This window comes from Podarcis liolepis, assembly GCF_965112155.1.
Source record: "Podarcis liolepis genome assembly, chromosome: 4".
NCBI lineage: Eukaryota > Metazoa > Chordata > Lepidosauria > Squamata > Lacertidae > Podarcis > Podarcis liolepis.
Window position 1 is genome coordinate 27823610 of NC_139558.1, and position 21658 is coordinate 27845267.

Here is a 21658-nt window from a genome sequence, read left to right on the forward strand (position 1 = left end):
GTGTTTGTTTGTTTGTTTAGTTGTTTAGTTGTTTAGTTGTTTGTTTGTTTTGCTGCTGTGCACATCACGTGGAACACGGTTAGCTGAGGCAGGCTGTTCACCACCCTAGAAGTGGATCCAAGGTTCAATTCACTTGGAACCTTGGTGTTAGGTAGTGCTATTCTCCACAACAATCTACATTTTCAAATGTGGGGCAGCAAAGGACGCACAGAAAATGCATTTACTTTAATTCCAGTGACAACACTGTGCACCACTGACAACTCTGACCCTGCAAAATGTAATTCAGTGGCATCGGAGCTCCAGTGTCTCTATAATTTGTCCAGCACCAAACCCCAAAGGGCTATAGATGTAAATAATCTTAAAATAAAACAAAAGAAAAGGGGGAGGGTGGTTTGTTTTGTTTTGTTTTTGTTGCTCCAAATGAAAAACTCTGGAACCTGCTCTTGTGCTGAGTCATGCAACTCTTTCTACTGTTGCTGGTTGTTTTGCAGAAATTCTGTTGGTCCAGCTTCACTCTATATGCTGGCACATGTTAGGCAATCTTTGGATTATGCTAGCAGCATGTTATATACATTTTCATTAGAACACATTCAACTGTCAGATCTTACTGTTCTTTGAAGGACACACACACACACACACACACACACACACACCCTTCCCACAAATGCCTTTGAGTGCTGTAGAAAATGCAAGCCCCCATTATAACTATGTCTGTGGGTAGCTGCACGTCCCTGCAGATCAAGAAAATTAGTTGTGCACACTATAAACACATCCCACACCTCTTTGGGTGGTGGGTTCAGATAGATTCCTTTCTTGGCCAAGGCTGGGCATGCGTGACTCAGTTCTATGACAGAAACCATGCATACAGTCCCCAGAAGCTGAGAAAAAATGTTGAGAAAAAACAGCTAAAAACAGGTACTCGAAATATGATCAACAGTAGCTTAAGAGAAATAAAACACATGTAACTTCTGTAAGCCTGGATAGGCTTGCCTAAACAAAAATATTTTCAGTAGATGCCACCCACATCTTGCATTTGCAGCAGTTCCCTGTAGTACAGCAGCAGAAGCAGGTGTTTCCCCAGGACCCAGAAACTTCAAGCATCTCATTCATGTTTCCTTTACAATGGGACCCTCCTTAATGGGCTGAATAATTATTATTATCTTCCATTCTTTTAAGTGACATGCTACTTCGACTATGCGGGGTAGAGATTGAAATGTTTTACCTTGCTTGATGGCAATGATAGCACCAACAGAAGCCTGCTATCCCATTATTTGTAGTCTGGGCTCATAGGGAATAGCAAACAGGATTAAGGAAATACATTTGTTATCAGCAAAACTGTTGTTTGTCTTGGTCATTCATGTGGAGTTTTTGTTCCTTTCCTTTTTAACTATGATATACTAGTAAGTGATTCCAAGATGATGTCCACAATTGTTAAGTGTTCTCCTTAAATTATGATAAAGTATCATCCATTCAGCTCATTATTTTATGCCTGGCTGAAAGGAAATAGTTGGGCAGTGCTGAAAATACCTTTTTATTAATAGTATACTGGATGCTAAGGGACGCGGGTGGCGCTGTGGGTTAAACCACTGAGCCTAGGACTTGCCGATCAGAAGGTCAGCGGTTTGAATCCCTGCGATGGGATGAGCTCCCGTTGCCTGGACCCTGCTCCTGCCAACCTAGCAGTTCGAAAGCACCTCAAAGTGCAAGTAGATAAATAGGAACCACTCCGGCGGGAAGGTAAACGGCATTTCTGTGCGCTGCTCTGGTTCACCAGAAGCAGCTTAGTCATGCTGGCCACATGACCTGGAAGTTGTACGCCGGCTCCCTCGGCCAATAAAGCAAGATGAGCGCTGCAACCCCAGAGTCGGTCACGACTGGACCTAATGGTCAGAGGTCCCTTTACCTTTACCTATGTTGTTGTTGTTGTTTAGTCGTTTAGTTGTATCCTACTCTTCGTGACCCCATGGACCAGAGCATGCCAGGCACTTCTGTTTTCCACTGCCTCCCGCAGTTTAGTCAAACTCATGCTGGTAGCTTCGAGAACACTATCCAACCATCTCGTCCTCTGTCGTCCCCTTCTCCTTGTGCCCTCCCATCTTTCCCAACATCAGGGTCTTTTCCAGGGAGTCTTCTCTTCTCATGAGGTGGCCAAAGTATTGGTGTCTCAGCTTCAGGATCTGTCCTTCCAGTGAGCACTCAGGGCTGATTTCCTTCAGAATGGATCGGTTTGATCTTCTTGCAGTCCATGGGACTCTCAAGAGTCTCCTCCAGCACCATAATTCAAAAGCATCAATTCTTCGGCGATCAGCCTTCTTTATAGTCCAGCTTTCACTTCCATACATCACTACTGGGAAAACCATAGCTTTTACTATACGGACCTTTGTTGGCAAGGTGATGTCTCTGCTTTTTAAGACGCTGTCTAGGTTTGCCATCGCTTTCCTCCCAAGGGGCAGGCGTCTTTTAATTTCGTTGCTGCTGTCACCTTTACCTATGCTGGATGCTTAAAGGTATACAATAGATGCTTAGGTGCATGGAATTTTGGCCACCAACTTGGGAGACTTCAAAAGAGGATTAGAGAAATTCATGGAGGGTAAGGCTATCAACAACTACCAGTCACAATGGTTATGTTCTGCCTCCACTATCAGAGGCTATAAGTTTCTGAATACCAGTTACTTGGAATCACAAATGAGGAGAGTGCTGTTGCACCCAGATCTTGCTTGAGGGGCTTCCCTTAAGCTTCTGGTTGCCCACTGTGAGAACAGAATGCTGGACTACAAGAACCTTTGGCCTGATGCAAAAGGCTCTTCTTATACCGTATTCTTATATTCTTAGGTGAATCCTGTCTTTCTTTTGCTTGCTTCTTCCTTCCCATCTTATTAAATTCTTCCTTTCCTTTCTTTTTCTTCCTCCTTTTATATGTGGAAATTCTACTCATAATGTTTTTTTTTAAAAAAACAACAAACCACAACCCACCTGCAAAAGCAGATAAAATACAATCCAGTTGAATTCCTGAGGCTATTTTTGCAACAATGAATGGCAGCTCTCCTGACAATAACCGTTGTCAAATGTTTTGACCCTTCTAAATATACTGTTGGGTCTCGGCTGTGCAAGAAATCTAGGAAGGACTAAATTTATGTTTTCTTATACAATATGGCAGAGAATGCCAGACTTTGCAACCCTGCAAATGCTTTATCTATTGGGGGAGAGTATGTTATAGAAAAGGAGTTTTGAAAACTGCAGGGGAAAACAAGATTTCTGGTGTGTTTATGTATCTAATCTAATCTAATCTGCTTCTAATAATAATTGATGAGAAATGAAAGGGGGAAAACAACAGCATTAACTAATATTGATGCTAACAGTGTTTACTAAAATTAGGTCTCTTTATTTGACTTTGAAGCTGAGCTGAAGACAGCTAAAGAATGTCACTTTGTGCTTCAAAGCTGAACTCCAAATAGCCCACACCTGTTGCTGTTGTTGTCTTAGTGCTTTTATAGATGGTTAAATATCAGTAATAAAAAGGTGCCCTCAGCAAACATTCCAAGAGCAAATTGAAGCCTTTCTGTTTTGATATGTACAGAATGTATATCTCCTGTTCAAGGCTTCAACCTATATAGGAGCTGCTGCCCAGTGTCAGGCAGTAGCCATGAACACACAAGTCAGGAATCTGCCGTGGCAAGCAAGGCATCAGGACCCTGGACAGGGGCATTGAAAAAGTAGAATGCTAGCAAGCAAGTTCATGGCCAGGCAGCTTGGACTGCCATGCAACATACACTTACCCAGTAGTAAGCACTGTTGAACATGGTTGGACTTACTTTTGAATGCCTAGACTTATGTTATTAGTGCAGAGTGGGTTTGTTTTTTTCAGCCAATGGATCACATTCCCTCCTGGTCACCCTGCCAGTGGTCACATGCCAGTGGTGGGTGAGGCCAGAGCAACAAATGTAAAGAAGGGTCGTTTCTTCTCTCTCTCTCTTCTCTCTCTCCTGTCTTCCATCCAGGCATTAGAATTTAAAGACTAGCCAAGCAAAAGCTCCCAAGGAAAGTGTGATGCAGGGCTAGGAAAGAGAAGTGGACTGGGAAGAGTCTTGAGGTCCCAGGGCCTGAGGTTCCCCACCCTCCATCGAGCAAGTGTTCGTTCCTCAGTAGGCTTCTGACCAGTTTGAGAGAAACACACTAATAAAGCCTACTGAAGAATGAACTATTGCTCGATGGAGGGATGGTCTTGGCCATACTGTCCTGGAAGATCAGTTCCTAGTTAAAGCATGGAGCAACGTGACTCTGAGGATTGCTAATAAGACTGTTCTGAAAGCATAAAGTATGATGAATTCGTGAGCAGGAATTGAACTATGAGCAACAGAAAAAAATAGAGATTATTTTATAGTAGTTATGGTATAAGAGAAATAAGATGGGTTACAGCAAGGGGGAGAGACTAAAAACACTATGGAAAATAGGAGGGGAAGTCAAAAAACAAATGAAAAATATGTTTTGTAGTGCATATGTGAAATTCTTGAAATCTCATAAAACATAACAAATTAAAAGACTGTTCTGAAGGCAGGATGTATGGAGTTGAGAGCATTTCTGGAGAATAATTTGAAGAGACTTTCCTAGGATGGGTGATAGAGGAAGCTTGTGCACTGAGATTGCTCACTTTCATCATCTGTGGGAGAGGAATCCCCAGTGACCGTTTTCTGAGACTTGAGGCCCTTTATATCCCAGGACGCCTCTTCAGATATAGATGCTTCTGAGTTGACCATAAAACAGTGGGTTGAGCGGATTCTGCCCTGCCCCCATGCAGAGTTTGGTTCATGGCGAAGCAGTTGTGTGGTTGCTTCAACATGCAACTGGTCTGAATCCAACTCTAACTGACTATGCTTCTGCTCCTCCCACTTGGCCAGTGTGGTCCACATACTGTAGATGCAGAAGTATGAGGCTAAACTTTGCATAATTTTATGAGAGTTTAGGTTTTCAAAGGAAATGGGGAGTTAAAGAAGACAAGCGAGCAGTGGGACACTGGGGCTGCTGTGGGGAGGGTGAGAGACCCTTCTGTGAGTGTCCTTGCATGACATTTATTTGCATTGACCTACTACTGCTGAGGAGGCACCCAAAACTTATACGTTCAACAAGACTGAAATGATATGGTTGTGTTTTATTTATCTGAAGGAAGCTTATTCATGCAATACATTTCCCCCTTTTGCCTTTTCCAAAAGACAAGGTACCTGTGATCTTATAACAGGTTATGCTGATGGGATTTTGCAGAGCAAAGAGCTTTGGATAAGTATATCACCCTTTAGATGTTTACCCAAATCAAATTGGACCTCTGAACTTTTTAGTGTTGGCTGGTTTAGCAAAATGGAATTCAAAATGACTCTGAAAGGCTGAGATGTAGGCTTTGTGTTGGCCACCTTTAGCCTACATTTGTAGCTCATGTAGCTTTGCTGCAAGGTAAATTGACAACAGTCAACTGAGCGCAGTTAAATCTGGCCTCTGGATATTAAATTACTGCTCTGCGGTATTAGATAAGTTCACCAAAGGGGCTTGGGGTTAGATTTAGGGCCAGGGCTGAACACAGCATTGATGACTTGAAACTCTTAGCAACTGTAGGCCAGTCAGCATCATATGAAAATGTTCCTTGCACAATAACAGTGGGGGAGGGTGCCTTTCATTCCATTAAAGGCTGGGTCTTTCCTATAACCTGAGTGGAAGTTTCTTTTCCACTGCAATTTTGTTTGAAGTCCAATTCCACTCTTCAAGTTTATTTTCTGATGTCACATGCTAAGGAGAAACCCATATTGACAGCTGCTGCACTTTATTCTGCAGCCCTATTCATGTATTACAGGGATGGGGACATGGTGGCCGTCCAGATGTTCCTGGACTACAATTCCTGTAATCCCTGATCACTGGACATACTTGCTATGGCTGATGAGAGTTGTAGTCTACTAACACCTGGAGGGTCACAGACTCCTCACTCTGATGCATTACTTGCAGGTAGGGCACTCACATGGCAAAGCAGGAGTGGGTCTATGCTATCAGTTCCACCCCAACATGGCTTCCCTCAGCCACCAATATATCCACATTGAGTACAGTCCTCTGCCAAGAAACCCTCTATAGTCAGCAGCCACTGTAGATGCTGACCACTGGCACCAGCCTTACATATAAGATATAATAATAATCAGTTTTTGGAATCTTTTATACTCTCTTCTCAGATTTAATGATTTCAAACTGGCCTGATCATAAGAGCATTGAGCTCCCAGAGAAGCAGGAATGAGAGTCTACCAAGAAAGCATCATATATCCCCTTCCATTTTTATACTTGCTGATTCTGTGGACAAACCCCTCTACACCTCGAAAGACTTGGTTCTGAGGATTTTTAAAATAAGAGAGGGATAAAACACTTCTCAAGATCCCAAACCTGTCAGGAGCTCATCCTACACTCGGTTAGGACCTTGGTAGAGACACATGCCCAACAGGCATGTTCTCTCCCTCCTGGTCGATCGTTCGGGAGCTTCATTAGCTTTCTTCAGCCCGAACATCACAGCGACCGATGCCAACAGACACCAGCACTCTTAGGGATCTGCAGAGTCTTCTCAGTTTGTGTAACAGACCTCAGCAACTCAGCATTTTGGCTAATTTACTTGATTTACATATAAACACACACGGAGCACTGCAACATGGCTCCCTCACTCTCTAGCATCAGACAGCAAAGAGAAAAAGAAACAAGGAAAATAGTCCACTTCACAGAACACAGTAATACAAACATCCTGTCTCCATCCCTTCCCACTCTGTGGAGTCAAAACATATACCGTCATGTGATAGACAACAATCCCATGACTGCAATCATGGAGCAGGAATTCTAACACCCAACACCTCCTTAAAATTACCCAACCCTTGACCAATAAGTAGGGCATTTGCCAGCAATTAACATCTACAACATATCATTTGACCACACAGCAAAGAAATACACAAGAGGAAAAAGGAGGGGGTGGGTATAAATGAGGGAGTGGGGAAAGGTAGGAGGAGCAAGTGAAGGTAACAGAAAGTGTGAGTTCCAAATAAGAGCTTTTATATCCCTTCACAGAATCAGATAATTATCAAATGGTTCCAGGGACATGGACAAATACTTAGAGACGACTTCTTCTTTTTAATTAAATATTTTCTTGGTTTACAAAAGTATGTGCAATGTCTCTCTCTCGTATTCCCTCCCCCCCCCCCATGTAACATTTTTACAAATCAGTTTTATTTGTTGAGACATTAGAGAGAAGAGGGGGAAAGAGGTGGGGTGGGGAAGATGGGGGGAATCTGGTGGCAATGTTTCTATTTTACTTACTATATGTAGGGTTTGGTGTCAGTGTTGCTTGTGCAGGTTCTTTGCTGTTCACTTGTGTTCCTTTGGTGGTGAGAGAAGTTGGAGTTGGCCTAGGGTGTGGTTATTCATTTGTGGTTGGCTGTGGTGGTCTTTCTTTTCATGTGTGAGTGGGTCAGGTTAGCCATATTGATTTGTATGCCGTTGGTGGATTTTTGTCATTGTCTTGTTGGCCTGTGTATGTGATAAAGGGGAGCCGTACCGGGGTGAAGGTGTCTTCTTCTATTTGTCCCTGTGTTAGTTTTGGTTTATTGGTTAATTTTTCTAGTAGGGCTGTTTCCCATACTATTTGGTACCATTGGTCCATGCTTACTCCTGACAGGTCTCTCCAGTGTTTGGCTGCTGAAAGTAGGTGGGTTATGAGTTCTTTGTGGTGTAAGTGGACATTATTTTCTTGGAAGATGTTTAGTAAGGCCAATTCTGGGGTGATTTCTAATATTTGTTTGATTATTTTACTTATTTCTCATATGGTATACTTAGAGACTTCTCCCTTGCTTCTCATCGATGCAAAAGTCAGGGATATGCTGTATGCACTGTGTGCTGGGTTCCATAGTATGTTCAAAAGCATGCCACATTTTGCTTCATGGTGGACGGAAAAGGGAAATTGTGATAGACATGCCCTTAGCCAGAAACCTTGACTGCCATTTGGGTTTTTCTTTTAAGATCACTTATAACCAAGTCATTAGTCGAAGCATGGGGATGCACACACATTAGCTGCAGCTAATGGCACTTCAAGGATGTTTTGCAACTTGCCTAAGTGGCTAAATGCATCAACTTTACATTTTGATTTTGTGTGTGAGAGAGAGAGAGCAGTTGCCATGAAAATTCAAGTCCTCCCACACAGCTTGGTCTCTTCAGGCTAGAATCAATTAGTAGCATTTAGCATTCTAGCAAGCAAGAACAAGCAAAACACGCACACACATATACACACACGATATCTTTGCTCTATTTGGCATTGGGAAGCTTTTAACAACAACAACAACAGTGGTCTTCTGTCCTTTCAGCCTGTTTTACCTCTATTCCCCAGAGATTCTATTTTGTTTCACTGCCAATATTTCTTATCAACAGTGTCTTCAGACATTAGACAACTCATTGAGTAGCCTGCCATGTCACCAGTCAATGCAGCTCATCATCAGCTTAGCCACTGAAAATAACTATGTTGGCACATCAGTTTCCATCCAAGGAAACTCCCTACTACCACCCATTCTGCAGAACAGGGCCAAAGGCGAAGTAGAATAGAACATCTGCAAATGGAAAACATACCCTCCAGCATTCCTCAGGTGAAAATAGGGTGGTTCCCTCGCAGCCATCACTACCACTGCCACTCAGGACAAATGCCAACTCATCCTCCTCCCCAATGTTTTTTGCCACTGTAACTTCCACTGGGTTGCTCGGTTATGTGACCAGGCTCAACAGAGTTTGGAATAGGGGTAAGTCTCCCCCTGACCCATCTCACCCTCACTGCACCTCTGGAATGCCCTTTATGGGGGACTTTCCTCAGTCTTGCTCAGCCATCTTCAGCCGAGGCAGCTGAGCTAAGATGAAGGATATATGGTAGTAAATCTCCAGCAGAACCAGGATGAGTGACTTTTGCCAACGTAGCCTGGGCTCAGCTGGAGAACCACCTATTCCAGACTGCATCCTGGTGTATCATGGGTTGGGATTGTTCCCAAAGCTCTAAAAGAGCTGTAACCTGTATTTATTTGGTTGAGTTCCTCCCATTGTCTTCTCCCTTCTCCTTCATTGCTGTTACATAGTTAAGTAGGACAGCTCTTTCATCCCCCCCCATTTATTTATTTTATTTATTTATTTAGTGAATTTATTCTTATTTATCAAATGTGGGAAATCATACTATAAATATCTAAAAATGTTCTATTTATCATCTTGAGATTTACCGTATTTTTTGCACCATAACACTCACTTTTTTCCTTCTAAAAAGTAAGGGGAAATGTCTGTGCGTGTTATGGAGGGAATGCCTACGGGTGGCATGCCTACGGATTTTCCTCCTCTAAAAACTATGTGCGTGTTATGGTCGGGTGCGTGTTATAGAGCAAAAAATACGGTATATTGTATGTTGGTATATACAATAATATACCAAATGTAAAGACATTCTTAGAATAAACCTTTGCAAAAAGGAAATAAATAAATTCATTGATCACATGTAAAATAGAACAAGGGAAATAACAAGTGCAATAGATAGTACAGAAGCTCTTGTTACCAGGAATGAAAACACATTTACCCACAAAAATCCTATCGACAACCAACCGTGAATGAGTACGTGTTATACCCCATTTTTACTATCCCGCACCAAAAAGAGCCTTACTTGATTTAAAACACAGTGAGGGGCACACATTTGAAGTGAAATGAATATGATACGAGGAAGAATTATATTTCGTCTAACTGCCGCCATGGCATATTAGCAGAGACACTGAAGACCTTATGAATAAGCACCAAAATGATGAGGTGATGAAATTTCACCTGTTGTGACACAGACATCAAAAGAATGAGCTGTTCACTTCCAAATATGTGGGTAACCAAGACAAGGAAGGAAAGATGGGAGAAGAGACCTTGCCCTCATTTTCATATATGGAACCATCTGTCAGTCATAAGGCTCATTTTGGATGATCTTCATTCTCAGCCTGACCTACCTGGCAGGGCTGTCGCAAAAGCATGAGAAGCTTGGAAGGGGATAAAAATGTAATAAACACAAAATCCTGTGATGCCAGTTTAGCATTCAGCATCAGTACTCACAATAGTAGCATTCTATCACCACACGTCATGATGTACAGGTTGATTGGTGGCTAAGCCCCATGTTGGCATCTCCTCTGCTCGCACAATGAATACAGGCCTTAAATGAGTGCAAACTACAAGCAACTTGGCCCTCGGACCGTGGGTGCCTGGGGCCACGCACGCTGCGGGCACACATGCATCTGATGTCAGCATGCCTGCAGCATGCGCATCTGACATCAGCCCGCCTGCCGGCATGCATGCTTGACATCAACATGCGCACATCAGCCGGCGTGCTGATGTCGGGCGCAGCCCCGGTGCAAAAAATGTGGGTGCCCAGCCCCTTCATGGGGAATGCTGTGGGGGCTGGAGCACCCAGTCCCCCCCACCACCACCCAGTGCCTATGCAACTGGAATACAGTAGATTACATTAGCTGCAATCATCCTTCAGAAGACCTGTATATTGCCTGCTCCTACAGACTTCTTCTATTGTAAATATGCTGCAGTCCTATTTGGATGTATTTTCATGTCCCAGAAAACTTCTGTGACTGTCTAAAAAGATATAGAGATAGATATAGATGATGATAGATAGACAGATGATAGATAGATAGATAGATAGATAGATAGATAGATAGATAGATAGATAGATGATAGAGATAGATGATAGATGATAGATGATAGATAGATAGATAGATAGATAGATAGATAGATAGATAGATAGAAGATAGATAGATGATAGTCAGATAGATAGATGATAGATAGATAGATAGATAGATAGATAGATAGATAGATAGATAGATAGACAGACAGACAGACAGATATTTCCACACTCTTTAGACATGCTGACCAGTGAATTCTGACAATCTTATTTATGGGACTGTGTCAGCATTCAGCAATACAACCCTGTGGTTTTAGACATTTGTAACATTCATATGAGATCGCCAACAAACATGTGAATGTCAATATTTACCAAAGTTTGGCCAGTTCAAGTAACATATATACACAGCTGTGATACAAGGAAGGTTTGGTCCTGCTCTGGTCCTAAGTAGGGATAAGATGAATGTGGGAGGGGTGAATGAGACTCATCTTAGAAGTCAAGCTATAACTGAAGAATGTTATGAAAGAAACTCAATACATATAATCAGGAGCTCTTTCACAGGAATATTGTCTTGCTGGTGTCTCTTCCAGCAGGGATTTCCTGGAGTGATGTCAAGATGATAATTATATACCCAGTAAAATGGTATTAAAAGTGATTAGTCTCCAAGTCCTCAGAAAACCTATCTGCTCCAAGACCTTGGAGCTTCAAAGGCAATAAAAATGCTGTGATAAAAAGTCTGGGTCTGTAAGAATAGTTTGTGCTTTTAAAGATCAGATGAAAGGTCTGATCCTGTTTTTATTGAAGTCAGCTGGAACACACTCAAAAGGAGTGATACACTCCTATCTTATAATGGTGTGGGCCCATTCAGCTGTGTGTGAGTCCCATGCACTGAGCCACAGACTCATGAAGAAGAGTTTGGATTTGATATCCCGCTTTATCACTACCCGAAGGAGTCTCAAAGCGGCTAACATTCTCCTTTCCCTTCCTCCCCACAACAAACACTCTGTGAGGTGAGTGGGGCTGAGAGACTTCAAAGAAGTGTGACTGGCCCAAGGTCACCCAGCAGCTGCATGTGGCGGAGTGGAGATGCGAACCCGGTTCCCCAGATTACGAGACTACCGCTCTTAACCACTACACCACACTGGCTCTCAATATGGCCTCAAAAGAAGTCAATGAATCTCATTTATTTTTTTAAAAAAATTACCATTTCCCTTTCTGAAGCCAAGTTGAAGAGGCACATGTCTAAAAAGGACAATCTGCCAAGCTTTAAGGAATACACAGTCATCTTGAGATCCGTTGATAATAATAAAGGTTAGTGTTTTGTTTTCATGTATTTTTAATCTTCTGTTGGAAGCTGCCCAGAGTGTTGCCCCAGCCACTCTGGGAGGCTTCCAACATACATAAAAACATAATAAAAATTTAAGCATAAAAAACTTCCCTATAAAGGGCTGCCTTCAGATGTCTTCTGAAGGTTATCTCCTTAGCTTGGGGGTCGCATAAATCCGTACCTTCCAACATTTCTCTGATGAAAATAGGGACGTCCTAAGGAAAAGCAGGGCATTCCAGGATCAAATCAGAAACCGGGACAGCTTCTGTAAATCCAGGGCTGTCCCTGGCAAATGCCATTGTACTGGTGCTGTTGTGGCACTACATTGTCACTGCAGGGAAATATAGTACAGGGTCAAGGGGTGAAAGTTGTCACAGCTAGGCTGCAGTTCTTTACCCAGTTACTTGTGCTTGAAGGCCATTGGCTTCAGTGGGAATTACATATGGGTAAACGCCAATCAGATGGCAACCAGAGTCCATTTCCAATTAATAAAGTACTTAAAAATAGTGCACTTTCCATGAGCTGATAGATCTGAGGTTTAGAATTTTTACTTGCCTACCATTTTTCTAGTACAAGTAGAAAGGACTTCCTTCTGGACCAGTTTTAATGAATGATGATAGAGCAAAAAAATAAAAAGAATTATAGGTATTTTTAAATTTAATCAGGCTTTGGTCCAGAGGCAAAGCAGGCAAACCAACATATAAGGCTGGAACAGCTGCTAAATATGAACTTAAGTATCAAGTACTCGAAGAAATTCATTAACTAACTTTAACATTGTTCTAATTTCCTTAACAGTGTTCCAAAATAACTGTCTGTGATTAATAGACCATGATCGGAATTTTGATCAGTCATCTTCTAATTTTTTTTCCATTAAAAAGGATGGCTTTTCTTATTGTACGTTAAAATTTGCTTGAATCATTTAATTGTAGATTTCAATCTTGTTTGAAAACGCAATCTTCACCCATTCAGTAGCATACAACGTTAGCGTCTTCTGTGCAAACATTTACAAACTTGCCCCCATTTCCTTTTCTTCTAACATTGATATAATTTAATTTCATGTGGGTTTGGTTTTTTTTAATGAGTGATTGTTTTCAACAATTTCTGAGAGTTTCAGTCAGCTATATTTCATCCTGGAATAAAAGCTAATGATCCATAAATTCTTAATGCCATATTTTTATAGCCGGTAAATTAGTCTTTAATGGGTTCAATAAGTTTGGCGATGTATGTCATTAATTGTTAATGGTGTTTTAACTAGATAATTGTTGTGAAAGGTTGTTTATCATTTCCATTGGGGAATGACTGATCCTCTCAATCTGTTCCGCCTCGTAATGTTGAACTTACTCTATCTACAAATCACATGCTGGAAGGAGATCAAGAGCCTGTGTGGCAATGGCATAGATCAAATACCAAATTCAAACATTTCCAGTGGATAATGAACCATCACATACAGACCATCAGACTTAATGAGGTCAGATTAGTTTTCATTTTCAGACAGAAACACATCTGTATCACATCCCAGGCTCTCTGTTCGCGTTGTAGCTGCAGCATAAATCACCCTGTCTAAGAGGTAAAACAAATACCTGAGCTATAGATCTAAGCCAATTCAGGAATTAAATTACCGAAAGATCTTCCAGCCTAACAGTTTAATACCGTATGTGCCATGGGAGTCTTGGATAGTCATCCTCTTCTCCCCTAGGTGAATGTATAGATGTAAACCAGCACTGAGATAGGATGAGTGAATCTGGCAACTATTTTTTAAAAGGGGGCGAAACTTTAAAAAAAAAACACAACCATGGAAAAGGTGACTAGAGCAGACCTTCCAAGTCTTTCTGTTTTTCAGGGACAGTCCTGGATTTACAGGAGCTGTCCCAGTTTCTGATTTGACCCCGGAATGTCCCGCTTTTCCTTGGGACGTCCTTATTTTAATTGGAGAAATGTTGGAACATGTGGAGTTATCCGATCCCCGAGCCATCTGAAGGCAGCCCTGTATAGGGAAGTCTGATGCTTGTATGTTTTTATATATGTTGGAAATGTTGGAGAGTATGCCAGAGCCCCTGACCCTAAGGCTTGCCTCGCTAAACAAATACATGTCTAGGGGGAGGTGTGGGAACCGCTGTGCCTTAAACATCATTTAAAAAATATACGATAGGTTGGCAAAAGCAATGTCATCAGCAAAGCAGGCAAAAGGCCCAGAATAAATAAGGGATACGGATATAAAAACTGAATTCATATACACACAGTTTTAAGATTAGGATACAATATCCCAATTACATTACAGTATTCACTATATGCAAACTGCCATAATATGAATTATAGTTATATATATTTTTAAAATTCATGTGCTACTGAAGCTTTGTTGGCTGGAACTGGGACCAAATCAGAACAACTACACTCATGTGTCAAGCCACTTTGAAATGGTACCAGAAAATTAACTCCTAAATAAAACATGGAATTATAACAGCAGTGAGGGTTTCATATTGGGGTACAAGTTGCTTTCTTGGGCTGCTTTTATTAGAAAGGTGATGAGGATGAATTTGAACAACTGGGAACAGAATGCAGTAAAAGTTTTAGGCTCCATCTGCACTAGACATTTAAAGCAGTATCATACTACTTTAAGCAGCCATGGCTTTCTCCCCAAAAATTCTGGGAACTGTAGTTTACACACACACAGAAAGAGAGAGAGAGAGCGCACGCATCAATTCCCAGTGTCCTTATATCAACGAAAAGGAAAGAACTTACTCCGAAACTCATTCACAAATAATACTGAACACCAAGGAAACTAGCGCTAATACGCCCAGGAACCTCACCAAAATGCTGGAGACGATGCACCTCCACAGGCACATACTTCCACATGTGGTGGGAATGCCCCAAAATCCAACTATTCTGGACAACAATCATACAAGAAATATGCATAATAACTAAGCAAGTATTAGAAGTCACCCTAGAACTGACCCTACGAAACTTCTTCCAAGATAATAATGCCCACTCACATCATAAAGAGCTCATAACCCACCTACTCTCAGCAGCCAGAAGCATCATAGCCAGACACTGGAGAGACCTGTCAGGAGTAAGCATGGACCAATGGAATCAAATAGTATGGGAAACAGCCTTATTAGAAAAAACTAACCAATAAACTGAAACTGAAATAGAAGAAGACGACGCCTTCACCCCAGTATGGCTCCCCTTTATCACATACACAGCCCAACAAGATGACAAGAATCCGCCAAGAGCATATGAAGCAATCTGGTTAACCTGATTCAAAAACACCCACCCCACTCACACATGAAAAGGAAGTTCACCACAGCCAAACACAAACAAACAACCACACCCTAGGCCAACCCCAACCTCTCTCACCACCAAAGGAATACAAGTGAATAGTAAGGAGAACCAGCACAAGCGAAGCAAACACAAAACCCCACACATACACTAAGTAGAATAGAAGCATTACCACCCGACCTCACCCCCACTCACATGCCCCCCCCTCCACCTCTTTCCTCCTTTTCTTCATAATATGACACTAATGTCTCAGCAAATGAAACTGATCTGTAGAAAATGTAACTTGAAAAAAGAGACACTGCACATACTAAGAAATCTTGAATAAAAATATGTTGTTGTTTTTCTAAAAAAATCTCCAATCCCCATGATTCTTTGGGGAAAGTCAGGCACTTTAAATATATGATGTTTATGCAGCCTCAGCACTGCTCTTCACCCTTTGATTCATCCGTGTATCCCTGATCTTTTGTTGGACCCTTGGTATATAAACATCTTGTTGGATGTTCGGGTATATAAAGTGGAGAAAAGAGACCCATTAATTTTGATATTGCTGACACATAACTGGCCTACTTGGCCTTCCAGAAGATAAATGTGTCCACATGCTGATTTTTTCCTCCATATAGTGTTTATACTGCCTTTCCACAGGTGAGTCCACTGGTTCTTGTCAGTGGGAGAACAAGCCATTAACTGCTTTGAAGACCATGGCTCGTTTCATTTAATCGCTAACTAAAATGGCCCCAGGGATCAATGCACTCAAAAACAAGGGGAGGAGGGGACGTATTCCTATTTTGCCCTTGTTACATGGGATCGCCCAGAAGAGACATTACGAAGCAGTCTGTGGCGCTCCAAGGTGGCAGGTTTCCAGTTCAGGCGCTGACAGTTTATCCTGAAAAAGTTGACCTTTCCCAACTACCGCTGAATCTTTTCTCTTTTCTGTATGACAGCATTTTGCGCTTATTTTTTGAGCGGAAACTGTTCTGTAATAGATTTTTCCCTTTTGCCATTTATTACACATTGAGTGCTAGGTTTGGTTTCTAATAGTTCCTTTTCATCGAGCTGCCTACTGCTGACTGTGGAAAGTGTAGGTTTGGGTACATTGATGGCTCTCCGTAATGGCTGTGATTACACCCTCCGCATCTTCTTCACAGTGCCAGCCTTTCAGTTGAACAGCACATTATGCCTGGATAAGACTCAAAGAGCAGTTTAATATCAGGGTTCTCCAGAGCTATAATAAATGGTTCAAGATCGAAGAGATAATGCCACAGCAATATGTCTGTGTGGCCCATGAGGCAAAACACATCAATACTGCATATGTGCACGTTTGAGTGAAAGAGGGACTTCTGTTTTACCAAGTTGCAGGGAGACATGCAAGGAGCCCATGAAAAAAATGAAGAGAAGAGCGAACATGAGAGCCAGGCTGTGAAGTACCAGGCAACTCACAGTCCACAACTGTCTCCTGGGATTAAATGGTCTTCTGTCTTCAGCTGCAAGATACTTGCAATATCAAGAAGAGAATGGTGACATTTGCCTCCTACCCATCAACCGATAAATTAAATGTGCTTCCAAATAGATATTTTGCAGTGCAAGTGTATCATTCAGTTTATCTATGTAACGTCTGGCAAATGAGCTTCCACACATTCCCATCCCACCCCCTTTCCTCCTGGTCATAATATTATTTTTTGCACTTCTGCTACTTGCCCTCCACCATCCATTGACGGAATATATCTGGGCTGGCTTCTCCTGCTCTTCCTTTTAGTCGCCCCTCCTCCACCCTCCACTATCATTGTCCATTCCAGGCATGTGTGCAGAAGTTCCTATACCTTTGTGTGTGTACCACCTTTTCAAAAATAAAAATAAAATGCACTACAGTGCACGAGAAACAATCCCAACATATCTGGCCCGTTGCCATATTCTGCAATGGAGAAAACGAAGGAGGCAATATTTCATCTCCATTTGATTTTTAAAAAATTATTTTCATAACTTAAGAAGAGCCTTCTGGATCTAGTCCAGCATCCTGTTCTCACCTTGGCCAACCAGATACCTATGGGAAGCCTATAAGCAGGACCTGAGCTCAACAGTATGTTGGGAAACTGTGTAAGTGCAGCTACTCACACAGAGTCAATTAAGGTTTGGCAGACAGCCAGAAGGCAATCTGAAGGAGTAAGTCTGCCTGGTGATAACAGAGACATGGAGACAGCTCCATGATTGGTCAAGCTCTCTCAAGGGAGTGATAATTAATGGCCTACTAACTGTAATGTGTTAGTTCGAGGTTCAGAGTTCTGTGTGTCAGTGTGGGAGTTGTGAGTCGTGTCAGAGAGAGCTAGCAAAAGATCCATGTTCTGTTCCTGTAAATAGTCCACTGTATATAATAAACACCTAACTACAAGTTCCTGGTTCCTGCTTCGTCTATCCTGTCTGCAACCAAGTCACCAATTGCTTCCATGGATTCTGTGTTTACTCTGCTAGGTCTGGCTAAGGTCCTGCAACTAGTCAGAAAGTTGCGAAACACCAAATAGGTTTTACCAATACAGTACTGTCCCCTCTTGAGGTTCTCTGTTCAGAAGCATACAACTCTCCAACAGTGGAGAGGTAGAACATAGCCACCAGGGTTAGCATTAAAATGCTGCTAAATTTCCACACACACAAAATTTCAAACTGATGTGGAAAATGAGAAACAGAACTGACACGTTTGCCCATCTCTAGCAATCTCTGCCAGCCCTGCGCTGCCCTATCCATCCACACATAAGTCAGGAAGCATCTAGAGCAGTAGCTGCCTGTGCAGCAGCCTGGTAAAACACCACAGCTCTCCAGGCTGGGCTGCCCAGCACAGTGCTTTGCTGGCACTTACCAAAGAGAGAGGTGGGAGGTGCAGGGAGCTCAGGCACCTAATGTAAGGAGCATCGGATTGGCTGTGCTATGCCATGCCACTCTGCGGTCTCCCACCTACGCCACTCTGCATGGCTTAGAACCCTATTGCAAGCAGGATTCCAAAACATTCTGGGTGTCTATGCATGCAGAGCAGGCGCTCTGCTTCAGACCATCTCCTCAACTTCATGGATGGCCATTGAGCAGGACAATAGGGGCGGGACAAAAAGGGCAGGGCCAGGGCCAATGAGTACAACTGTGTTCTCCTTCTTGCAGGATGGTAATTGTGTGGGCTACTAATGCCCAAAGAGAGGCATTATAAGTTAACCAAGCGTTACACTGACTTGGTTCGTTTGTGCATGGTTGTTATACCAAAAGCTAACTGTGGCATTTATCACTCACTAGCTACAACCTTGCGAGAACAAGTGATCATTCATTAATTAAGGTAAGAATTGGGAAGAATAAACCAAGGAAGCACACCTGTTAGGATAAAGTTGAAACAACAACAACAACAAAAATGGAGCTACCTTAAGGTAGAACTCAATGGTAATGGGAAATAGCAGCACTGAATGTCTTGCTAAGTGCCAACGTTTTGCCTGGGTTATATCAGTGCAAACCCCTCTTTTTTAAAAAAAATAATTTTTTTTTAATCCATGCACATTTTATGTGAATAAAAGTGCTCCCATGAAAAAGGCCTCTGGTGTTGTGTGTCTATTTCCCAGAGCTCAGATGCCTCCTTTTGCATCCACCATCAGCAATGCAATCATTCAAATAAGGTGAAATCAATCATATAATGAGTCCCACCATATGATACTCATCTTTGAGGAGAATGAATAAATCATTGTGCTCCTGACAGGGTATTTATGCCACAAATTGACCTCGGAAGTGGCTTGGCAACACTTTGATAGTTATGGCTGTGATAGTGGCAATATGGGAATGAATACATCTTTGTACTTGGACCAGTTCGAATCTTGGAACCTGTTGAAACTAAGACTGTGCAGAGAGAGAAATAATGTTGCTGTTGCAAAGAAGCAGGAAACAAAACCTAGAGTTGTCAGAGGAGAATTCATTTGATGAACACTCTTCCCTCCCTCCCCCTTACAATTCCCATAGAGACATTTACTGGGGAGAAACAGGAAACTGATAAGCTCTTTTCTCTTTGGTGAGAGAGCAAAACTTCCAAGTTTCAACCAAGAGCAATCATTTTCATTCATCTGTCACCACTGGGGCCTTGGGTTTGTTGTGTGAGTAGTTCTCTCTGATGTACCAACATTATTATAATCATAACACCTAAAACATACTGGGCACTTTACAAATTGATAAAATAAACCAATCTGTGCCCAAAGTGGCTTATACTCTAAGGCTGGGCCAGCTCAAGACATTTCGGCACCTGAGGCAGACCTCAAAATGGCGTTCCCTTCCCTGTCAGGGAAAAAGGAGTGAGGGAAGATCTACATCAGAAAAAAGGGAGAAGAAATATCAGACCTTGAATTTTATAGCAATATACCTACAATGTTCCGACATAACTTTTTAAACTTAAGAACTCGACTGAAATAAGGGGGAAAGGTATGGGACAGGAAAGCAGGCAATAAAAAGTACCGAGATGTCTCTTTCTTGGTAAACCACGATAACTTTTGCAATAATACATCTGCCATCCTTTAAAGTGCGGCTGGACTGCTGTTTTGCTTCTGTTGTGGCAGGAGGGTGCCAGGGAGTTTAAATAAGGTTCCCTCACCCCACCCCACCTTCTCCCATTACACCGATTAGCATCACATCACCCTATTTGAATTTCCCATACACTCCATTTCTCTACTTGGAAGGTAAATGAAGGGAAGGGAGGTGTTTGGGGTGGACTTTCAGGGGGCTGCTGATGTTGAGTGGAGCAGAGCCAGGAAACTGAACTCTCCTCTGGCTGAAACTGTATCCAACCTAGAGAGGAGTGTTTTTGGAAGCTTCTTGTCTCCTGGGAAGCAAACATGAGGCAGCCCCCAAATTCCATTTCCAAGACCTGACTTGGGGAAGTCTGCCAGCACCTGTAGTTCCCACTCAGGACTCTGGCATAACCATCAATTAATGTACCGGTAGTTCCATATTGCAGAGAGAAGGAACTTAAAGCAAACTATGACTGATAGTCCTGATATGTGTTACTCTGCAGTGCTATTGTCAAAGCTATCAAAGCTCATCTGCCCACCTATAGAACAACACAAGGTCCCTGCAGAAAGCAGAAGAGAGGATTTCTCTTTTTGAAGGTCTAGCTATCATGTTGGGGGGGAACTAGCATGGACATCTGTTCTCCTACCTTTAAGAGCAGTGTGACTAGGAAGTGTTTGGCAGGTGAATCTCCTGCCTGTTCAGGGCTGTCCATGAGATGGTGAAGCTGTTTCTCAGCCTCAAATGTGAACAGAACAAGGAAAATAAAAGGACCTGCTCAAAACTTTTGGTACTGTAATCCAAAATAGCATAATAACATCATTTCAAGTTGTAAATATGTCATTACCGATTTTAATTATCTGATTACATTCATTTACACCAACTTTGTAATTAGATGTAATTTCATACTTATCAAGGTGTGTGTGTATATATATATATGTGTGTGTGTGTGTGTGTGTGTGTGTGTGTGCGCACACACACACACACACACACGGTAATCCTCTGATCTGTTCAGTGGAGAACTTTGGGCTATTAAAAGCCTGCAAGAGTCAAATTAATTGTTGACTGAACATTTTCAGCCTGATCCACTGTGAGAAATTGGCTTTTCCCTCCCTTTGTCTGCTTCTTTGAATGAATCTGATTTACTAGAGTTGAAAAAGTGTTTCCCTTATGATCTCACATTGTAAGAATATCCCTTGAGGAATGAGAAGGTTGTAGAATATTAGGTGGCGTATTCCTGTCCTATTGATATAAATGAGATTCACACAACCAGATATTAACCTCACATCCATACCATACCGTTAAATCACATTTAAATCAGCAGCCAGGATGGGCAGGGGTCAAGAGCGCAAGACGTTGGGTCCTCTCCATATCATCAGGCTGCATTAAATGAAATGGATCCCATAAAAGGTAGGAAGACACGGCATTGGACATGTTCTGAGATTAGGGGTGGGGCAGACCTGCTATAATTTATACAGTCAATAAAAGAATTGAAATTTGAGCAAACTCATAAATTCAAGAAGCAAGCAAAGTAGGTTAATTAAAACTAAGCCAAGCACTGTTGAATTCAGTATCGGATTGCAAGCTCACACAGCTTCACGTAGCTAGCTGGGGATAAGCTAACCGTTAGCATGACGCGAGTGGCGCTGTGGGTAAAACCTCAGTGCCTAGGACTTGCTGATCGCATGGTCAGCGGTTCGAATCCCCGCAGCGGGGTGAGCTCCCGTAGTCCGGTCCCAGCTCCTGCCCACCTAGCAGTTCGAAAGCACCCTTAAGTGCAAGTAGATAAATAGGTACCGCTTTATAGCGGGAAGGTAAACGGTGTTTCCGTGTGCTGCTCTGGTGCCGGTTCGCCAGAG

At 42.3% G+C, this 21658-nt stretch overlaps 1 long non-coding RNA gene across 6 annotated transcripts in view; it reads right to left on the reverse strand.

Moving 5' to 3' along the window:
• Positions 1–21658, reverse strand: part of LOC310706058 — a 346770-nt gene that overhangs the window by 82113 nt on the left and 242999 nt on the right. The gene's annotated exons all lie outside the window — the stretch shown is intronic.